This window comes from Elephas maximus, chromosome 12 (assembly GCF_024166365.1).
Source record: "Elephas maximus indicus isolate mEleMax1 chromosome 12, mEleMax1 primary haplotype, whole genome shotgun sequence".
Lineage (NCBI taxonomy): Eukaryota > Metazoa > Chordata > Mammalia > Proboscidea > Elephantidae > Elephas > Elephas maximus.
The window spans coordinates 14,850,671-14,870,860 of NC_064830.1; the positions used below are offsets into that span (position 1 = coordinate 14,850,671).

General features: G+C 40.0%; 1 non-coding gene across 1 annotated transcript; it reads right to left on the reverse strand.

Moving 5' to 3' along the window:
- Positions 1-3,326: 3,326 nt before the first annotated feature.
- Positions 3,327-3,397, reverse strand: TRNAG-GCC (transfer RNA glycine (anticodon GCC)). Its single transcript has one exon. It is a non-coding gene; the product is annotated as a tRNA-Gly (tRNA).
- Positions 3,398-20,190: the final 16,793 nt, after the last annotated feature.

The following is a 20,190-nucleotide window of genomic DNA, read 5'->3' on the forward strand; positions in this document are numbered from 1 at the left end:
ATTTGAGTGCTGGGCTTCTGGTTCTATTTCCCTGACAGCCTGGATACTCAAGAAAAAGTTATTATTATTATTTTTTTCTGAAGTTCATTGATATATTCCACAAGTATTTTTTTGAGTACCCCACTGTGTGCCAAGCATTATAATGAGAATACTAAGAAGGCCTTCAGGAAGCTTGAAGTCTGGCATAGAAGGCATACAACTATGGCTGAGGATGAGCTCCTGCATAGGAGACGTAAGGGCAGTGCATGCAGGGAGTGCAGAGGAGAGGAGCCTGTCTCTACTCTCTTGTGCTCAGCAAGGATTCGGAAAGCACTGTCTCCACAGCCTTCCGTTCAGCTGGAAGCTTGGTGCTGGAGTTGGCTCTGCATGGAAAGGACATTCTGAATCTTCAGGTAAACTTGTGATCCAAAACACTAGAGGGAATCCCACTATCTGGTAGAGGAATCTATACAGGGAAACTTGTGGTTCTGTATTAGAATGTGTTTGTCCTCTTCATTTTCTATTAGCTTTGCTCTAGATTTCTGTAATTGCAGACTTAGAGGCAACTGTGGAGCAGTGATGACCAACATGGACTTTGTGGACGCTTGAGACAGACCACAGGGCATCACATCCCAATGCTAGCTCTAACTACCGTTCTCACCTCAGGAACATGACTCACCCCTTTTAGGTACAATGGAAATAACAATAGTATTCCATGCAATTATTAAACATTAAATGGATTAACACCGGTGGTACTCTTTGAGCAGTGCCTGGTTAGAGTAAGAGTGGAATCCTTGGTACCTGTAATTAATAAAGGAAACGAGATGGCAGTCGTTGGTAAATATTTACTTGTAATAAAATGGTACTCTGGATGCCTACTCATCTTCTGCTTCCCATACAGTTTGAGAACAACTTTCTTATTTGCTGAATTGTGGAGCAGGGTGAAGGGATCTTAATTCCTGTGGTCATTCCCCTGTGTTTCAGTCAAAACATCACTAAGGTCCAATTTCAGAAAGCCGTAAATCCTCATGTTGAGGGATTACCCTCAACAAACATCCATTTGATACCCCAAGAGGTTTAGCTTTTAATTGTGTGTGATTGGTCCAGAAAAGCACCTGGACTTGCTGCTGGGTCATCTGCATGGTGGGATAATTTGCCTCCTTCCCGGTAGGATACTGTCTGCTGCTGGGGTGTTCCCAATGCGAACTCCAACAGGGTGGAGCTGCAGGCCATTACCACAAGTGCTCCGGGTGGCAGCTGCAGACATTTTACTCGGTGCCCCTGCCAAGTGGGGCTTGTGTGTGGGAAGAACCAGGACGTGGAAAATAGCCGGAATCTAATGGGGCATATGGTCTTCCGGCTGTTGCACCGTTCATCCCCTCTCCTTCGGCAGCCTAGTCGTCTGCTGTGTGGGAGGCAGGGAGGAGGGGCATCAGGCAGCACATCTGAAGCCCCTGCCTGCTTCTCGAAGAGTCCACAGCAGAGAGGGGCAGAAGGGCAATGCTGAAAGAGACTGGAAATCTTTTTTAGCCCCCTTCTCTCCATTTTATACACAAGGATATCAAGGTCCAGATAGCAGAGTTAACATCTTTGATGTCAGACAGCTGGTTATTATGATGGAACTAGAATCTATGTCACAACACAGAGATCTTTCTAGATAAATTGAGCCATTTTTATTAGGTTGGCCATAAAGCAGGGTTTTCCCAAATGTTCAGCTTATCCTCTTGCTGCTGAGCATCAGCTTCACGAAGCCTTTCTTTCCTTTCCCTCTCCTTGTTTTGGCAATGTTTTGTGAAGTTTCTAGAGCAGTTGACCTTGAAAATAGGCTGAGATAATCCTAAAAAGATGAAGCCTGTAATAAGAGTGCCTCCTGTTCTTAGTGATAAAGCCAGGCTTGTTATTTCCCCTGAGATCTGCCTCAAAGCTCACAATTACAAAAACTTTTCTTTAGATGCATCTACCCCACCCTGGACAATTTTACAAAAGCTTTTCTGTCCCTCCTACAGAAACATACCAGAATTGTCACCATTCAGAGTGACTCTGGATTCAAAGGCAAATTGTTTGCATCTGCTGAAAGCATTAAAACTTAAGTCACCATCAATGCCAAATGCTGTCCCTTTAGATTCCAGAAAGATAGACACTATTGTTACATTCCCTCTTTATTGTAAAAACTAATTTTTCTTCTTCTTTCTTTTTTTAATAACAACGGTGCTTTACACTTTATAAGCTCTCAGGACATGTTGATTTTATTGAATTACAGGATTTCACTTCTAGGAGGACCCTTAAACTTGTCTAGTTAAAATTTCTTTCAACTTATAAATGAGGGAACTAAGCACAAAGTTGTTATGTTTTACCCAACTTCTCCAAGCTGATCACCAAGTTCAGCATTCAGAACTATACTCCAGATCTTTCCACAACATGGTGGTTTGGTGGAGTTCTCTGCTTAGAACTTGGGAGACATGGACTCCTGCAAGGCAGTCTTTAAAACCTTATCTCCTTCCCATCTCCCTCCAAAAACCCAAGGCTGAGCTGTAACTTAAGTCTTAATTCAGTTTAAGAAATAAAGATGAGACTTGGTATCAACCATCTCTGAACATGGAGGGATTGAACTTGGCAGATTTCTGAGAGATGTGACGCAGTCTCAGTTTCTCTTTATTTCATCCATGTCAGTGGGCTGCCCTGTGCGGTCAACATGTGATGTATAACAGTTGCCATTGAGTTGATTCCAACTCATGGTGACTCCATGTGTATCAGAGTAGAACTGTGCTCCATAGGGTTTTCAATGGCTGATTTTTCCGAAGTAGATATGCCTTTTTTCCAAGGCACCTCTGGGTGGACTTGAACTTTCAACCTTCTAGTTAGCAGCTGAGCATATTAATCATTTGCACCACCCAGGGACTTGATGTAATATATAGTGTTGGGGAAACAGGTCAAGAGAGAGCTGTTTCTCCTGCAGGTCCCAATGTTGCTGTGAGGAATCAAGTGTCTTTGATACGTTGTTGGTTCTTTGGGAAGGAATCAGTCCTTCAAGAGGTCAGAGTGGTCGTGTGGTCTTTTTGACTGCCCAAGCAGAGACGAGATGGGAGATGAAGACACCTTCACCTAGTATGACAGCACGCTTGAGCTCATACACAGATGCTGTTGGGTCAGGCAGGAATATTAACCAAAAAGAAAAAAAAACCCAAACCCATTGCTGTCGATTCCAAATCACAGCGACCCTACAGGACAGAGTAGAACTGCCCCCTAGGGTTTCCAAGGAGTGACTGGTGGATCTGAACTGCCAACCTTTTGGTTAGCAGACTAGCTCTTAACCACTGTGCAGCCAGGGCTCCAAGGGGACGGCGGGCTGCATGGGCCAGGAATCAAACCAGGGCCTCCCGCGTGGCAGGCAAGAATTCTACCACTGAACCACCTATGCGATGGAATACTTGGCAACCTGAAATATCTTGCTATTTAAGTTTTTTCTCCAGCATGAGGGAAAATAAAGTAACCATGGGGTGGCTATAAATATGGTCTAACACTCATTCCCGAGACTTGTTTTCGGGTCATGGTCAACAGGCATCTGTGCCCACACCCAGGAATGCTCAACAAGTCCCAAGGCCATCAGACTATGCAGAAGGACTAAAAAAAGTGTGGGTCTGGGTCACAGCTGCCACCACAGGCCCTGACACTTCCTTCTAGGAAGGGTGCAGCTGCGTTCTTGAAGTAGGTGTCCTCCACAATTCCTTCCGGGGATCGCCCTAGAAGCTGCCTTTAGAAAGTGGAAAAATCTGTATCCTTTAATTGCTCCTGATCCCTGGAAAATACCTGGGTGTGGTTGCTTCTGGGGATGTCTTATCCCAAGATAGGCAAGCATTTGAAAGGCCTCTTGCTTTTCAGAGAAAGAGGGAAACAAATCTCACTGGATGCTGAAGACAATGATCTTTGTTTCTTTCTCTCTCCTTTGCACATTCTTTCTTTTCTTCTTCCATATTTCCTTTCATCTCATCAGAGAGGCAGAGGGTTTTTTTTTTTTTACATGGAAAGGGTATTAGAGGTCATATAGTTATGACTTTCTTTGTTTCACAGCATTTTAAAGATTATTGAAGACCAGCAAGGGGAGAGGCTTGCTCAGGTTAAATATAATTAATGACGGAAAGAAAACTGAAGTTTAGAGCTTCTAGAAATGTCAAATTCAGTATAGCTTTTTTTTTTTTTTTCCTTCCTCCCTTTGGCCTAAGCTTCTCCACATATATGCACCTTTTCTACCTCATCTATCAGATAATCTATAACCTACTTGCTTGTCCATCTACTTCTTAGAAATGTTAGTAACACACATGGTTTCAGGTTTTTTTTTTTTTTACCTAAGATTATTTGTGGCATTGTAAAATAAAACAAAGCAACACAACACCACTGGATTTTGAGATGTGAGTTGTAATATCATCTTTGCTTCTGTGCCTCTAATCTCAAGCAAGCTATTCTTTCTCTACGTTCTAAATTTAACCATGAGGAGGTAGGACTACAGGCTTTCTACAGGTCATTTGGACTTTAGTCTTCTATAATATCTCAAGTGATTTTCTTTTCATCTAACTATGCTGAAGGTATAAATTGAGGGAACAAGGTATTTAGAACACCCCAATCCAGTCAGCCAGCCTACAAAGTTAAAAGAATTCTACTCACCATACTTGAGAGTTGCTTTTTCTTAGATGTGCTAAAAAGTGAACCACATAACATACCACCTCTCTGCCCACACACTCACTCACACATTCTTATACTCAGCCTCTGAACAGCTGTTAGGGTAAGAATCCATGTATTTTTCTCTCTGTGGTCACATTGTACGCTGCTTTTTCGATTGGCTTCTGGGTTTTGCTGTTCCTACGAACAGCCGACTGGCTCACCCACATCTTAAAGGCAGGAATTCTTTCACATTAAATTTCTATGACTTGGGCCAGAGTTTTCTTTTCTAGTTCTTGTGTTTACAGAATTGTGTAACAGTTTTGCCATGGGTTTACTGAAGTCAACCAGAGCTGAATGGAGAGAGCTTACAAGTGGGAAATTATGGAATATTTCACTCAAATATGCTGAATGATCTGTGGAAGGCAAGTGACCTGGAAAGCTGGAGAGTTGCTAGTTCCTGCTCAAGATCATCTCAGTATGGGGCTGGGCTTAGTAGGAAAGGTTCACAATTCTAGGACTGGTGACTTGAAAGTTAGGCCCTGTACTAAAAGTCTCTCAGTTTTACTGATCCTTGATGCAGAATCAGTTTATTTTTATTCAGGATAGCTCTGACACTCTCTTGCAATTGTTGCCTTAACTTTCACATCTTAAGTCAAACTTTCATTTAATTCTCTTATAGGGAAAGTAAGATCTTTATAATTAGATAGTCAACCAGTTGTTCCTGAGTCAGTTATGACTCATGGTGACATCATGTGGGTCAGAGTAGAACTGTGCTCCACAGGGCTTTCACTGGCTGATTTTTCAAAAGTATATTGCCAGGTCTTTCTTCTGAGGTGCCCCTTGGTGAACTCTGAACACCCAGCCTTTTGGTTAGCAGCTGAGCGCATTAACCGGTTATACCGCAGAGAGACTCCAGAATTCCTTACATCTGGGTTTAAATCTTCCTAAGCCAGTCCATATAGTTTTGTGGCCCTGGAAAGCTATTTAACTTTGCTTATTATCAGGTTCCCGAGCCTTAAAGTGCAGCCACTGGCTAACAATGTGCATGGTCTGTGCAAATCAAATGGAGTAAAAAAAAAAAAATGGAGTAGCACATGTAAATTGCTGGGTACCTGTGTGTGTTAGCCTTAGTTTTCTTTACTAATTTTATTCTTTTCCCCTTCACTATTTAGTATAGTGTGGTTAAGAGCTTGGATGCTAACCAAAGGTCAGTGGTTCTGTAAACCTTCATCTTAAAGTACAATAAAATAAAATAAATAAAAATAAATGAATAAAAAGGTCAGTGGTTCGAATCCACCAGGCTCCTTGGAAACCCTATGGGGAAGTTCTATTCTGACCTATTGGGTCACTATAGGTAGGAATCAGCTTGACAGCAATGGGTATTTAGCATAGTGAGTGGACTGTGATAGCAAAAAAAAAAAAATTCCCTGAGAAGAGAAAACCTGGCTCTACTGCATAATGACCCTTGTGATTCTGAATAAGCTGCCTGATTTTCTCATGGATATAATACCAAACGTGGCAATCACAGGGCTGTTGGGGTTAAATGATTAAGTGTGCTAATGTAAACAACAATAATAGTGCATACTATGTGCCAAGTACTGTTCTAAGCACTTTACATATGTCGACAATTCTTAGCCTCACAACAAATGCGTGCGGTAGGTAACCATCATTATCTCTGTTGTACATATGAGCAGTCTGAAGTACAGAGGTTCAAGTAACTTAGCCAAGGTAACAGAGAGAAGAAATGCAAATACCGCCCCAAGAGTCCAAGGCCTGAGTCTACTTGTCTGTACTCACCTGAAGCGCCTAGCATATTACATTGCTCATAGCAAGTGCCTGACGTGGGCTGGAGTGCATGAAACGTCAGAAGGTTTTATCAACATCACCACCATTGGAGATGCTGCTTTAGCATCACTGACCTGAACCTCTAGAGTCTCTGACTGGTTCAAACAGGTAATGCACCTGGCTGCTAATCAAAAGGTTAGGGGTTCGTGTCTACTCAGAGGCACCTTGAGGGGAAAGACCTGGGGATCTGCTTCTGAAAAATCAGCCGTTAAAACCCTGTGGAGCACAGTTCTACTCTGACATGAGTTGGTGGAGTTAACATGAAGGCAACTGGTTGGTTGCTTGGATGGACCTGAAACCCCAGGCTCTTGGAATAAAGATTTTGTCCTGCTATTTGGTTTTCTATCTTCCAGGATTAGAGCCTAGGGAACCCTATGGGCAGTTCTACTCTGCCATATAAGACTGCTGTGAGTAGGGATCTACTCGAAGGCAAACACCAAGTACCCATAAGATCAGTGGTGGATGATTTTACAGGATCAGTTTTTTCCACTTCTCCTCTTTGGGACTTCTCAAGATGAAGGATAAAATACTTGCAGCTCTAATTCAGTTACAGGGAGCAAATAATGGTTAATGCCTAGGAGAAAGATTTTGTACACCCAAGACTGAGGTGTGTCTTGCTCAGGCACGGTGCCTCCTACTGGTGTTCTTTCTGACTTGCCATGGTTGTCTGGAATGGCGAGAACACAGCATGATTTTTGAGACTGGAAGAGTCTGAGATGATCATTTTCAGAAATGAACCACATTAATGAACTTAGTTTCAATTTGGTATGATAGGAATCAGCAGATACAGTAAATGATATAAATCCCTTATTGGGAAAGTACTTCCATCTAAGCATAATTTTATAAATTCCTTCATGTAATTTGTTGCGTGGGATAGTGTCGCTTGGCATGTGTTTCCTTTCCCTGAGGCCCTTAAAACCTATAACATAGAACCATCACAATTTGCACAAAGGTATATTTCCCATTGCCTTTGAGTTGATCCCGACTCATAGCAACCCTACAGAACGGAGTAGAACTGCCCCATAGGGTTTCTAAGGAGTGACTGGTGGATTTGAACTGCCAACCTTTTGGTTAGCAGACCAGCTCTTAACCACTGTGCAGCCAGGGCTCCAAAGTTAAATAAAGATATTTAATTAATGGAACTGTTGTGTGAAAAAAAATATAACACATTAACTAGTACAATGCCTATACAACTGAGAACTACTTGGTGACCTTAGGGTAGAAAACACCCACTCCACACCTGGAATCACTGATGCTTTTTCTTTTCCTTACAGTTGCACCTGTTCCTAGTTCATCCTTCTAGCTCTGCCTGGAATTCACTTTGGGTGCTGCTGAATCTTAGATGTAGCTGAGAATTCTCCTTTCTTGGCTATATCCCAGAAGAACCTTAATTTCTATTTTGGCTGATGTAGGTCTTACCTTTTTGTTACCTTGGCCTATCATTGGGTAATTTACATGATCTATGTTAGTCTTCACCCAAGGCTAACACGTCATCACCACACTCTCTTCAAAAAATAAAAAAGTAAATAGGCTTAATCTTTTTTATTGTAGTGGGCACTTTGTATCTTCTCCACTTTCCATTGCCCTGGGGTCTCTACTTTCACCATTCTCTACAGCAGTGATTCTCAAAAGCTTTTCTCTTAACTGACACTGTTCTTTAAATTTTAATAAGCATATGTATGTGTATACGTGTGGTTTTTAGCCAGAAGGACTGCTATTTATATTTAAAATTGTCTTTCCTAGTTTTTAATGTTTAAATATTCATTCTTTCATGAATTAACGGTGATGATAGGTTGTTGTATTTTCTTGTTTTTAGTTGTCTATAGAAGTCCCTCCCAACGTGAGGGGCTCATCTTCTGGCACTACATCAGGTAATGTTCCACTGCTATTCATAAGGCTTTCACTGGCCAATTTTTTAAAGAAGTAGATAGCCAAGTCCTTCTTCCTACTCTGTCTTAGTCTGGAAGCTCCCTTGAAACCTGTCCACCATGTGTGACACTGCTAGTATTTGTAACACCAGTGGCATAGCTTCCAGCATCACAGAAAACCACCACAGTAAGACAAACTGAGGACTAAGGTTGCACCTGAAACCCAAGCCATGATATTTTCAATCACCTCATATGCATGCAAAATCTGGACAATGAATGAGGAAGACTGAAGAAGAATTGATGCACTTGAATTATGGTGTTGGTGAAGAACATTGAATATACCGTGGAGTGCCAGGAGAATGAATAAATCTGTCTTGGAATCAGTTCAGCCAGAATATTCCTTAGAAGCAAGGATGAAAAGGCTTAGTTTCATGTGCTTTGGACATATTATCAGGAGAGAGCAGTCCCTTGAGAAGGACATCATGCTTGGTAGAGTAGATGGTTGGTGAAAAAGAGGAAGATCTCAGCAAGATGGACTGACACAGTGGCTGCAACAATGGGCTGAAGCATAACAATGATTGTAAGGATAGTGCGGGACTGGGCAGTGTTTCCTTCTGTTGTATACAGGATCTCTATGAGCCAGAAGTGACTGGATTTTTGATGGCACCTAACAACAACAGCACATAAATCCCAAATCTGGGAACAACTTGTCCTAGAGTGTTGTCATGGATAACAAGGTATCCTCTCCCTACCCCCATTTTATTATTTCTAAAAGTGGGATATCTTATAATCAGTGGTGTCTTAGGTTCAATGAAATTGGTGAAGTATGTGCATTATTACAGTCTTGGAGGTATGGCCATTATTAAGTCTTAACACACATGCATTTAAGAGTAACACTCGTAGAATTCTTTCCCATTAATTTTCTCATTGGATTCATATAATGCTATGAGATTAGAGGAAAAGCAGTGGTGAACATAGTTATTCATAGTTTAAGTCTTTCCTAATTTCTTGCCTCTCTCCTTCATTTATGTCTCACTTTGATTATAACCTTATATGATACTTTATATTAACTTATCCTTGTTATTTATGTACATATTGGTTTTACATCAGACTGTAAACACCTTGAAGACCAAAGCTATTCCATTTTAGTAGACATATTTTCTAATTCTTAGAAGTTTAAATTCATAATTTTTTTTTTCTAAAATGTGTGGCCAGTTTTAAATGATAGATTGAATATGTTGAATTTTTTCCAACATCTTTCATTTATAGTTCTTTGAGTACAATTAAGCTTTGAGTTGCCCAAATAACAGTGTCCTACCTATCCCTGGTAATTCTTTTTTTTGGTAATATTTATGGGGAAATAGGGCTTTTAATAAAATATTTTTGGTCTTTTCAATAATTGTCTTTGGGTTGAGGCTGTATTGTTATCAATAAGCACAAGGAGATTAACTTAGAGTCAACACTGGTGTCAGGTTTTGCATTCATAATCAAATTCAAAGTCCAGTTTTAGTTTTATTTGGGATCACGATCAATTTATCTGGTAACATATTAATGTTAATTTAACGATGTAGGTGAAAAAAATCTTCAGTATTAATAATTAGCTACCAAAAAGTCGTTGACAAGTACTCTTTCACTTTTTCTTAACTTTTCCTTGGCCCCATGAAAATCAAAGTTAACATTTGAGAGCTTTTATATTGTAGTACCACAGATGAAGAGTTTTCACTATATTTTTTTAAAAACTTTTTTTTTTTTAAATTTTGGTGGTATGCACAGCCAAAGATCCACCATTTCAACAGTTTCTACATGTACAATTCAGTGACATTGGTTACATTTTTCAAGTTGTGTTGCTATTCTTGCTTCTTCAAGTTGTGTTACAGTTCTTGCTATCTTTTTTTTTTTTTTTTCTTAAGTGCTTTGTTTTTTATAATTCAAATAAGGGATAACACATGGACATGCTGTCTGAATTACTTTAAGATATCTTGGGTAGCAAAGGAAGAGATCAGTACTGTTATCTCAAAATTTAGAATAGTTTTGCAAATGAATCACAAACTCAGCTGAAGGGACTTGAATGGGCAAATGAGAGATAATAATTAAAATCTCATTTAATCTTAAAGATCTCCCCTAGATGTATCTGAATTAAGCATTACAATCTCAGAGTCTACCTGTTCATGAGTAAACTCTCAGTAAAGCTGTAAAAAAAGATTTCATCAAACTGAAAAAGGGCATCTACACAACCTACAGTTACCACCACACTTAATGGTAAAAAACTGGATGCTTTACTCCCAAAATTAGGGGGAAAAAAAAAGTAGGTATCAGCTCTTACCACTTCCGTTCATTATTATACTGGCGACCATAGCCAGTGTAATAATGCAAGAAAAATAGATAAACGCATAATTATTGGAAAGGAAGAAGTAAAATTTTTGGTTTTTCACTGTTGGCATGATTGTTTACGTAGAAAATCCTAAGGCCTGGTCAATAACAAATACAAAGTACTAAAATGAGTAAGTGGATTTAGTAAGGTTATACATTGTTAAAATCCAAAACAAACATGTGGAAAATGAAATTTTGCAAATTGCCATTTATAATAGATTCAAAATTTCTTGGGATTATATTTTATGAAAGATGTACAATAATTCTATAAAAATAACCAACAAACGTTGCTAAGAGAAGGCCTAAATAAAGTGATATACATATTCACAGAATGGAATATTAAATATTATTGAGGTATCCATTTTCTAGTAGTTTTCTATTGCTGCATAACAAATTGCCACAAAGGTAGCACCTTAAAATAGCACACACTTATTTTTATTATCTCATAGTCTCCATGGATTAACAGTCTGGGAATTGCTTAGCTAGGTCCTCTGCCTACTAGGCTGCAGTCAAGGTGTCACCAGGGCTAGGTCTTTATCTAAGACTCAGGGTCCTCTTTCAAGTTCACATGGTTGTGTCCAGAATTCATTTTCTTGAATTCGTAGAACTCATGATCACTTGTTTCTTCAAGGCCAGCAGGAGAGAGAGGAGTTTCTCACCCTTAAATCCTCTTTTAAAGGATTCTCAAGATTAGGTCAGGACAATCTTCCTTTTGATTAGCTTAAAATGAACTGATTAGGGATTTTAATTATAGCTACAAATTGCTTCATTTTTGCAACCAAATCATAGGAGTGATATTTATAATTTATCAAATTCAATCCACATTCAGAGGGAAGAGATTATATAGGGTGTGTACACCAGAAGGAGGAGTCCCTTGGAGAGGCAAATGGTTAAGTGCTGGACTACTAACTGAAAGGTTGGTGGTTTAAACCCACACAGAGACACCTCAGAAGACTGGTGATCTGTTTTGAAAAGTCGCAGCCTTGAAAACCGCATAGTGCACTTTTACTCTGCACACATGGGGTCCCCATGAGTTTGAATCAGCTCAATGGCCAACTAAAGACAACAATACCAGAAGGCTGAAATCTTGGGACAGTTTTAAGAATTCTATCTACCATACTTACCATATGGTCCAATAATTCAACTCCAAAATATTTACCAAAGATAAATGAAAACATATGTTAACAAAAAGACTAGTACATAAATGTTCATACTAACTTTATCTATAATGATAAAAATAAACTTATAACCCAATCTGCCAGCAGATGAATAGACAAAGTATGTAATACAGGTTTTCCCAAAAGTAGAGCATTTTCTATGAACCCTTCCGTAAGCCGAAATGGTGTAAAGTGAAGAAGCAATTACCATTATTTTATACAGAAAAAATTTCTTAGCATTCCCAGACCCAAAAAATAACCTACCAAATCATACCAAATAACACATAAAACCTAAAATAAGACTAACATATAGTAAAAGCAGGAACGGACTGATAAATACACAGCCTGTATAAAGTAGACATTATTCAATCTCAGTTAATATTCCATCAGTTCCTGAAGCCTTGTTTTTCACCAATGCCTTCTGTGCAGCTTGGACTTCTTCTTTCAGTACCATTGGTTCCTGCTTATATGCTACCTCCCAAAATGGTTGAATGTTGACCAATTCATTTTGGTACAGTGACTCTGTGTATTCCTTCCATGTTCTTTTGATGCTTCCTGCGTCGTTTAGTATTTTCCCAGTAGAGTCCTTCGATATTTTCACTCCACGCTTGAATTTTTTCTTCAGTTATTTCAGTTTGAGAAATGCCAAGCATGTTCTTCCCTTTTGGGTTGCTATCTCCAGCTTTTTGCACATGTCATTATAATAATTTATTTGGTCCTTTGTTTCTTTCCTGTCTTTTTTAATGACTTCTTACTTCCTTCATGTATGATGTCCTTGATGTCATTCCACTGTTCATCTGATCTTTGGTCATTAGTGTTCAACTTGTCAAATCTACTATTGCGATGGTCTATAAATTCAGGTGGGATACACTGAAGGTCATGCTTTGGGTCTTGTCGACTTGTTATAATTTTCTTCAGTTTCAAGTGGAACTTGCATATGAGCGATTGATGGTCTCTTCCACAGTCGGCCCCTGGACTTGTTCTGACTGATAATATTGAACTTTTCCATTGTATCTTTCCACAGATGTAGTTGATTTTGTTGCTGCATATTCCATCTGGTGATGTTCCTGTGTATAGTCACCATTTATGTTGGTGAAAAAAGGTATTTGCAATGAAGAAGTCGTTGGTCTTACAAAATTCGATCATGTGATCTCTGTCATCGTTTCTATCACCAAGGCCATATTTTCCAACTACTTATCCTGCTTCTTTTTTTTCCAACTTCCACATTCCAATCACTGTAATTATCAATGCATCCTGATTGAATGTTTGATCAATTTCAGACTGCAGGAGTTGGTAAAAATCTTCAGTTTCTTCATCTTTGGCCTTAGCAGTTGGTGAGTAAATTTGAATAATAGTCATATTAACTGGTCTTCCTTGTAGGCATACGGGTATTATCCTATCACTGACAGTGCTGTATGTCAGGATAGATCTTGAAATGTTCTTTTTCAGGACGAATGCGACGCCATTCCTCTTCAAGTTGTCATTCCTGGCATAGTAGACCATATGATTGTCCAATTCAGAATGGCTGATACCAGTCCATTTGAGCTCACTAATGTCTAGGATATCGATCTTTATGTGTTCCATTTCATTTTTGGTGATTTCCAATTTTCCTAGATTCATACTTCGTACATTCCAGGTTCTGATTATTACTGGATGTTTGCAGCTGTTTCTTCTCAGTTTGAGTTGTGCCACATCAGCAAATGAAGGTCCTGAAAGCTTGACTTCATCCACGTCATTAAGGTTGACTCTACTTTGAGGAGTCAGTTCTTCCTCAGTCGTCTTTTTAGTGCCTTCCAACTTGGGGGGCTCATCTTCCAACACTATGTCAGACAGTGTTCTGCTGCTATTCATACGGTTTTCATTGGCTAATGCTTTTCAGAAGCAGATTGCAGGGTCCTTCTTCCTAGTCTGTCTTTAAAGCGTTGAAACGCAAAGGTGTCGCCTTGAGGACTAGGGTGCTCCTGACCCAAGCCATGCTGTTTTCAGTCACTTCACATACATGTAAAAGCTGGACAATGAATAAGGAAGACTGAAGAGGAATTGAAGCCTTTGAATTGCGGTGTTGGTGAAGAATATTGAATATACCATGGACTGCTAAAAGAATGAAAAAATCTGTCTTGGAAGAGGTACAACCAGAGTGCTCCTTGGAAGCAAGGATGGTTAGGCTATATCTGACATACTTTGGACATGTTATCAGAGGAATCAGTCCCTGGAGAAGGACATCATACTTGGTAAAGGGTCAGGAAAAAAGAGGAGTACCCTCAATGAGATGGATTGACAAAGTGGCTGCAAAAATGGGCTCAAGCATAACAAGATTGTGAGGATGTCACAGGCCCGGCAGTGTTTCATTCTGTTGTACATAGGGTTGCTATGAGTCAGAACCCACTGGACTGCACCTAACAACAGTAACAACATATAAAGTAGAAATAATGTATGTGCAGTGTAGTTTCACTTGCCAGAATCAGGAAGATAGCAAGCACAACGGAAATCTGAGAGGTGGTGGTGGTGTTGATGTCAGTCCTGGTAGACTAGTTGGCAATGGCACACAGGGCTGGGTTGAAGGGCCACTCTTGCTGGTTGGGGTCCATGCAGCCTCTTTAATGGCTCACTGCAAACAAACCCTGAATGCTATTTCTGCTTTTCACCTTTTTGCATAAAAACAAAAATTCTCTTTGAATTTTTTTCTTTTAGAGAAAACAGGTACTAATGTAGGTCTTTTGTAAAAATGAAGTGGCATAAAATGAACTTTCAGAAAGTGTGTGATACCTGTACTCATGTAACTCAGCAATAGAAAAAGGAAAAAAAAAATTGATACATACTACAGCACAGATCCCCCACACATCTGTCAGTTTGTCATACTGTGGAGGCTTTCGTGTTGCTGTAATGCTGGTAGCTATGCCACTGGTATTTGGATACCAGCAGGGTCAACTATGGCAGACAGGTATCAGCTGAGCTTCCAGACGAAGGCAGGCTAGGAAGAAGAACCTGGCAGGCTATTTCTGAAAAGAATTTGCCAGCAAAAAGTTTATGAATACCAATGGAACGTTTTCTGATATAGTGCCAGAAGATGAGCCACCCCAGGTTGCAAGACACTCAAAAAAGGACTGGTGAAGAGCTACTTTCTCAAAGTAGAGTTGACCTTAATGATGTGGATGTAGTCAAGCTTTTGGGACCTTCATCTGCTGATGTGGCATGATTCAAACTGAGAAAAAACAGCTGCAAACAACCATTAATAACGAGAATGCGCAAAGTATGAAGTGTGAATCTAGGAAAATTAGAAATCATCAAAAATGAAATGGAACACATAAAGATCGATATCCTAGGCATTAGTGAGCTCAAATGGACTAGTATTGGCCATTTCGAATTAGACAATTGTATGTGGGGAATGACAAGTTGAAGGGGAATGACAAGTTGAAGAGGAATGGCTTGCATTCATCATCAAAAAGAACATTTCAAAATCTATCCTCAAGTACAACACTGTCAGTGATAGGATAATATCCATACACCTATGTACATCCAGAATGTTCCTTAGAGGCAAGGATGGAGACACTGTGTCTTACATACTCTGGGCATGTTGCTGGGAGATATCAGTCCCTGGAGAAGGACATCAAGCTGGGTAAAGTACAGGGTCATCGAAAAGTAGGAAGACCCTCAATGAGATGGATTGACACAGTGACAACAACAATGGGTTCAAGCATAAATACGACTGTGAACATGGTGCAGGACTGGGCAGTGTTTTGTTCTGTGATACATAGAGTCACTCCCCCACGTGTCTGTCAGTTTGTTGTACTGTGGGGGTTTGTGCGTTGCTGTGATGCTGGAAGATATGCCACCAGTATTCAGATACCAGCAGGGTCACCCATGGAGGACAGATTCCAGCTGAACTTCCAGACTAAGACAGACTAGGAAGAAGGACCCAGCAGTGTACTTCTGAAAAGCATTAGCCAGTGAAAACCTTATGAATAGCAGCAGAACATTGTCTGACATACAACTCCAGGTTGGCAGGCACTCAAAAGATGACTGGGGAAGAGCTGCCTCCTCAAAGTAGGGTCGACCTTAATGGCATGGATGGAGTAAAGCTTTCGGGACCTTCATTTGCTGATGTGGCACTACTCAAAATGAGAAGAAACAGCTGCAAACATCCATTAATAATCAGAACCTGGAATGTACGAAGTATGAATCTAGGAAAATTAGAAATTGTCAAAAATGAAATGGAACACATAAACATCGATATCCTAGGCATTAGTGAGCTGAAATGGACTGGTATTGGCCATTTTGAATCAGACAATCATATAGTCTACTATGCTGGGAATGACAACTCCAAGAGGAATGGTGTTGCATTCATTGTCAAAAAGAACGTTTCAAGATCTATCCTGAAGTACAATGCTGTCAGTGATAGGATAATATCCATACACCTACAAGGAAGACCAGTTAATACAAATATTATTCAAATTTACGCACCAACCACTAGGGCCAAAGATGAAGAAATGGAAGATTTTTACCAACTTCTGCAGTCTGAAATTGATCGAACATGCAATCAAGATGCATTGATAATTACTGATGATTGGAATGCAGAAGTCGGAAACAAAGAAGAAGGATCGGTAGTTGGAAAATATGGCCTTGATGATAGAAACAATGCTGGAGATCGAATTATAGAATTTTGCAAGACCAACGACTTCTTCATTGCAAATACCTTCTTTCACCAGCATAAACGACAACTATACATATGGACCTCGCCAGATGGAATGCACAGAAATCATATTGACTACATCTGTGGAAAGAGTTGATGGAAAAGCTCAATATCATCAGTCAGAATAAGGTCAGGGGCCGACTGCGGAACAAACCATCACCTGGCCATATGCAAGTTCAAGCTGAAACTGAATAAAATCAGAACAAGTCCACAAGAGCCCAAATATGACCTTGAGTATATATCCCGCCTGAATTTAGAGACCATCTGAAGAACAGATTTGACACATTGAATACTAGTGACTGAAAGCCAGACAAGTTGTGGAATGACATCAAGGACATTATCCATGAAGAAAGCAAGAGGTCACTGAAAAGACAGGAAAGAAAGAAAAGACCAAGATGGATGTCAGAGGAGACTCTGAAACTTGCTCTCAAACGTCGAGCAGCTAAAGCAAAAGGAAGAATTGATGAAGTAAAAGAACTGAACAGAAGATTTCAAAGGGCCTCTCGAGAAGACAAAGTATTATAATGACATGTGCAAAGAGCTGGAAATGGAAAACCAAAAGGGAAGAACACACTCGGCGTTTCTCAAGCTGAAAGAACTGAAGAAAATATTCAAGCCTGGAGTTGGAATAGCGAAGGATTCCATGGGGAAAATATTAAATGACGCAGGAAGTATCAAAAGACGATGGAAGGAATACACAGAGTCATTATACCAGAAAGAATTAGTCAATATTCAACCATTTCAAGAGGTGGCATATGATCAGGAACTGATGGCACTGAAGGAAGAAGTCCAAGCTGCTCTGAAGGCATTGGCAAAACACAAGACTCCAGGAATTGATGAAATATCAATTGAGATGTTTCAACAAACAGATGCAGCGCTGGAGGTGCTCACTCATCTATGCCAAGAAATATGGAAAACAGCTTCCTGGCCAACTGACTGGAAGAGATCCATATTTATGCCTATTCCCAAGAAAGGTGATCCAACTGAATGTGGAAAATATAGAACAATATCATTAATATCACACGCAAGACTCGACTGGTTTTTTAAGCAAAATTTTGCTGAAGATCATTCAAAAATGGCTGCATCAGTATACTGACAGGGAACTGCCAGAAATTCAGGCCGGCTTCAGAAGAGGATGTGGAACCAGGGATATCATTGCTGATGTCAGATGGATCCTGGCTGAAAGCAGAGAATACCAGAAGGATGTTTACCTGTGTTTTATTGACTATGCAAAGGCATTCGACTGTGTGGATCATAACAAACTATGGCTAAAACTGCGAAGAATGGGAATTCCAGAACACTTAATTGTGCTCATAAGGAACCTTTACATAGATCAAGAGGCAGTTATTGGGACAGAGCAAGGGGATACTGATTGGTTTAAAGTCAGGAAAGGCATGCGTCAGGGTTGTATTCTTTCACCATACCTATTTAATCTATATGCTGAGCAAATAATATGAGAAGCTGGACTATATGAAGAAGAATGGGGCATCAGGATTGGAGGAAGACTCATTAACAACCTGCGTTATGCAGATGGCACAACCTTGCTTGCTGAAAGTGAAGAGGACTTGAAGTACTTACTAATGAAGATCAAAGACCACAGCTTTCAGTATGGATTACACCTCAACATAAAGAAAACAAAAATCCTCACAACTGGACCAATGAGCAACATCATGATAAACAGAGAAAAGATTGAAGTTGTCAAGGATTTCATTTTATTTGGATCCACAATCAACAGCCATGGAAGTAGCAGTCAAGAAATCAAAAGATGCATTGCACTGGGCAAATCTGCTGCAAAGGACCTCTTCAAAGTGTTGAAGAGCAAAGATGTCACCTGAAGGCTAAGGTGCACCTGACCCAAGCCATGGTATTTTCAGACACATCATATGCATGTGAAAGCTGGACAATGAATAAGGAAGACCGAAGAAGAGTTGATGCCTTTGAATGGTGATGTTGGCGAAGAATATTGAATATACCATGGACTGCCAAAAGAACAAACAAATCTGTCTTAGAGGAAGTACAGCCAGAATGTTCCTTAGAGGCAAGGATAGCGAGACTGCATCTTACATACTTTGGACATGTTGTCAGGAAGGATCAGTCCCTGGAGAAGGGCATCATGCTTGGCAGAGTACAGGGTCAGTGGAAAAGAGGAAGACCCTCAACTAGGTGGATTGAGACAGTGGCTGCAACAATGAGCTCAAGTATAACAACGATTGTAAGGACGGTACAGGACCGGGCAGTGTTTCATGCTGTTGCGCATTTTGAGTTGGAACCAACTCGAGGGCACCTAACAACAACACATAGAGTCACTATGAGTCGGAACCAACCGGATGGCACCTAACAACAACAATAAAATAGATGAATACAAAAATAATATATTGTGTGGAAGAGATCTGACACAAAAGGGCATATACTATGATCCCATTAGCCTGAAGTTCTAAATCAGTCCAAACAATCTACAGTAATCATGATAGTGATAGAAATCTGACCTTTGTGTGGATGGGGAAGGACGAGACTTGACTGCAAAAGGACAGGGAACCCTCTGTGGTGATAGAAATGTTCTATACATTGTTTGGAATGGTAGATAATGCAAATGTATGCATTTGTCAAAACTCATTAAACAGTACACTCAAAACGTATGCATTTTATTCTACGTAATTTGTATCTCAATAAAGTGTGCATTTTTTAAAAAAGTGCTTTGCACCGAAAAGGAAACCCTGGTGGCATAGTGGTTAAGTGCTACAGCTGCTAGCCAAAGGGTCGGCAGTTCGAATCCATCAGTTCTACTCTGTTCTATAGGGTCGCTATGAGTCAGAATCGACTCAACAGCACTGAGTTTGGTTTTTGCACCGGAAAACAAACTCAAAAAATAAATTGCAGAAGTTAAGTTCTCTTAAAATGTGATGCCCCAATATAGTCATCACATTCATACTGAAATTTTGCCTGCCTATAGCGTGTCTGAAAATCCTGAAGGTGTAGTGGTTAAGAACTAAGTTTGCTAACCTAAAGGTCGGCAGTTTGAATCCACCTGGAGCTCCTTGGAAACTCTATGGGGCAGTTCTACTCTGCCGTTATGGTTGTTATGAGTCAGGATCGACTCAGTGGCAGTGGCTTTGGTTTTTGGTTTATAGCACAGAGTAGAACTGCCCCATAGAGTTTCCAAGGAGTGCCTGGTACATTGAAACTGATGACCTTTTGGTTAGCAGCTGTAGCACTTAACCACTATGCCACTAGGGTTTCCTTTTGGCTTATAGCATGTCTAAATACTGCTGCCTAACACTGTTTGTCAACCAGTTAGTTGCCAACATCTGGCATTCTCGATTGGCTTCATTTGTCTTGTAGTTTCTGAATGTTCAGATATCTCCTCAATTAGTTTATTCTGCCTGAAGCTGTTATGGAAAAACAAAAAACAAAAAACAAAAAAAACACTTGGTTCTTTTCTAAGAATGAGGAATTACCAGAAAAGAAAAAATAGTTTTTGAACATTCATAGCAAAATTTACCACGATGGTATCGGTCTTATTGATCCAAGAAAATAGAAAACAAGAAGGTAGAAAGGGGACTGTGACCATACTATATCATGCAAGAATAATTATAGAAATTGGGGAAGAAATAGAGCAGGAGCTTGG